General features: G+C 41.2%; 1 long non-coding RNA gene across 1 annotated transcript; it reads left to right on the plus strand.

Annotated features, from left to right (window-relative positions):
* Positions 1-892: 892 nt before the first annotated feature.
* LOC146809215 (uncharacterized) lies at positions 893-1,470 on the plus strand. The gene is made up of 2 exons (XR_014965532.1): positions 893-947; positions 1,304-1,470. It is a non-coding gene; the product is annotated as an uncharacterized LOC146809215 (long non-coding RNA).
* The last annotated feature ends 2,106 nt before the right edge of the window (positions 1,471-3,576 follow it).

Genomic DNA, 3,576 nt, shown 5'->3' on the forward strand with positions numbered 1-3,576 from the left:
CGATAGAATTATCGCTGCTTTTGCGGTCATTTTCGGCCGAAAAGAGGCGATAATTTTATCGCCTAATTAGCTAACGCGTGAAAACTTGTGTTAGCGTAGGAATTCGTAACGCCCAGCTTTGCATCTCTAATGAGATGCAAAGTGGGCGTTCCTGACCTGACATGACAGGAGAAATGTAGCTAAGCGACATTTCTCCTATCATCAAGCCCCACGCTATGAAGCATAGCGGCAAGAAAAGTAGCGATAACCCCTGTTATCTCTACTTTCCTTACGCCTGCTTCAGGACATTGATAAATAAGTTGAACAATAGCAACATAAGTACAAATGACAAGGGAAGGAGTGCATGCCTACTTATCAATTGTCTTTTCAAGAAACGCACTGTCCTAACTTGGTTTGCACCCCATGACAAAGCGAGATAAAATCGAACTTCAGCCAAGGAGAATTCTAATCACTAAAGAGACAGCGGTGTAGCAGGAAGTGGATTTCATAAAATGATGATTACATCTATCAAAATTGCATCATAGCAGTGGACTCATTGGACTGTTGTATTATGTTTTGCACGTTTTCTTTCTCTGAAGCACTGTGATTTTTAATTATGCATTATTATCATTACATATTTTTTGTCACGGTCATTACTTTATATTCAGAATGAAAGTGTCCTTTCGTTTAGTAAACTTTAAGAGTGGGTTTTCACCAATTTAGGTCCGTTTTAGTAGCACTATGGCACTGGAGAATGCATTATGGGATCTGTAGTTTACGCCAGGTGTTGAAAAACTATTGAGCACAGTTTCAGGTGTTTTGAGTCACGAGGAGGGGTTTGAGAGATTACACGTGGGGGAGGTTTCTGCTTTATAACCAATGGTTGACCACCAGCGAGAGTTGCTAACGTTACCAGGAAAGAGAGAGGAGCATGAAGAGGTCAGGCTGCAGGCAGTGACTCGCATCAGGTACTTTTGATAAGTTTGAAGATAAAGACAAACAGGACAGTTGGTTTAAACAAGGGAGTACCATAAGTTAAATTGAGAGAGAGAGTAATGCTATCAGTTTGGAGGGTCGCACAATATGCTGGTCACATCTTAATTTTAGTAGTGGGTGTGGTAATCATTAGAGTGTGAAGGGGATTGAGGCGTGGGAGGGAGAAGATTTGTTTGGTTTCCGTGATACTTGAGGTGTAATACAGTAGAAATAAAAGGTGTGGGATAATGAGGGCAAGTTTAATAAGAGAGACACGTTTTGTTTTGTTTTGTATCATTTATGTCAGCAGTGAATGGGTAGCTGAGATGTGCTTTTTATTTCGTTACAGAGACCCCTGACGAAGAGCCGGTTAGGCTCGAAATGCATTGGGCGATAGTTATGAGTCATCTTTGCCTCAAGTTTTTATCTTGACCTTTATTTGAACGTGTTACTGTGAAAAGCCTTTTGAGCACTCAGTGGACATATGAAAAAATTAAATAAAGAAACAGGATGGAACTACGCTGTCTTTGCAGTGATTTATGGAGTTCTGGAGAGTGATGGCATAAGGAACTGCATATTTTTTTGGTCCTAAACATGTATGAAAAAAAGGTGAAAATGGATGAATTTATAAATGTTGAATATGAGGGAAGTTTTCCATATAGCAGTGCGACAGGAGGGTGCACCAGGTGGTGGCCGAGTTTTCTGCTTTTGCAACAACTGTGACCGGGACGGTTCACAGGGCCTGTCTGCACGCATTCATTGATAAATAAGTTGAACAATAGCAACATAAGTACAAATGACAAGGGAAGGAGTGCATTCCTACTTATCAATTGTCTTTTCAGGACTGACTTGGCCATGATATCCTATGGAAGGAGGATATCATGGCTTAGTTTGTGAGTCCCTATCATCAAGCTAACGCCACAATGCGTGAGATTATCGCTGGGTTTCCATCGATAATCTCACGTTAGGCAGGTAGCGTGAGGATTTTTATCACTTTCGAGATAAGTGTTGCTAATAGCACGCTATCTCAGCGATAAAAATCCACGCTAGCCGGCGATAATTATCCTAGCGCTAAGTGCGCTTAGCGATAATTATCGCCGGTTGTTGCTGATATGCCCCAATATTCTTTCAGCTAACTCTTTGTTCAGATATTTCCTTCTATCAGTGCCGGTAAGCCTGGTGTTTTGGGTAGCCGCGTGCTCAATAACACTGTTTAACATAACGTAACATAACAAAACATCTTGATTACAAAACATCTCCCCAGACTTGGCTTCGAGCATAGACAATATCATGTTTCAGACATCATGTGGCAAATGCCTACCCAGCTGTTTGTGTTGCGCAGGTATCACTGCTACTTGAAACTCTACCCATTTTTGCAATTCTTGCATCTAGGGAATCGTACCTGGGGCAATCACAGCCTTCCAGTGGTATTGCTAAGACCTGTGCAAGATCTATGAATTTACTGTTTTGTGCTTATTAATTTTATTTCTGGCCATCTTACCAAACAAACACAGCTCTTGAGATACTGTTAACTGCTCGCCCATCAGTCTGTTCATAGATTCAATAATCTGTCTTCAATATTGAACTATCAAATCCACAATCCCAAACCATGTGCTAGAAACGAGTCCAAAGGGACTAACAGTTTGTTCAGCAATCAGAAGCTCGTGGGAAAATCCCTGTTAACTGATGCAAATTATTCTGCATAAATGTAAGCCCCTGTTTCTCACTTACTGACTTAACATCTTCTTAAATATGGGACCAATATATCTGGAAAAAAAATTGGGAGGCTTGTCTCCCACTGCCCTTCTGTTGCTGGAGTTAGTGTTGTATGTAGGTAATACAGTGTGACAATGCTCTCCTACCTCCTTCCCCTAGAATCAGTAGCACTGTCAGGGAATCATTTCTTAGGGGTTCTGTTGCTCCCATTTTCCATTTCTCCGGTACCTCACTAACCACAGCCCCAGAAACTGGCCAGCGACTTCCTCAGTGCCTATTCTTAACCCTGCAAAGGAGGAGAACACTCCTTCACGATATAAGTGCCCAATTGTTTTCATCTCAACTTCTTACCTTATCATTGTATTGAACTAGACATACTCCCGAGGGGGCCTCCATCACAGACCTCAGGGGCACCTAAGAGGAGTAAGGCATTTTATTACCCAATAACTTCCTATACAAACTCCAACATTCAGCAATGCTACTTATCGCCCTAAGATACTCAGCAGAAGACTCCATTTCGCCTCATTGAACATCTAGAATATAATGGGATTGCAAGTGTCTAACTTAAGATTTCAGTAGCGGCTGGAGTTGTGCTAACAGGAAAGAGCCTGCATAGTTTGGGGAACCCATACCACCCATATCTAGAGGCCTGATCAAAACGTGTTAATGTCATTAGAGAAAATATTTAAAGGAAAAAACATAAGGAGGCTCTGTATACCACTTCTAAGACAAAGTAAGTCCTCTAACTAAAATTCTGGACATGGCAGAAGAGGCAGGACCAAACAAAGAGCAAATCAAACACTAATTTGCCACATTGTTTACATTGCTTATAATGAAATCAGATTCGCCTACAATCGTGGAAATTAGAAAGAGTATTCCTATAATGGCTAACTCAAAATTGGGTGA

This window comes from Triturus cristatus, chromosome 7 (assembly GCF_964204655.1).
Source record: "Triturus cristatus chromosome 7, aTriCri1.1, whole genome shotgun sequence".
Classification (NCBI taxonomy): domain Eukaryota; kingdom Metazoa; phylum Chordata; class Amphibia; order Caudata; family Salamandridae; genus Triturus; species Triturus cristatus.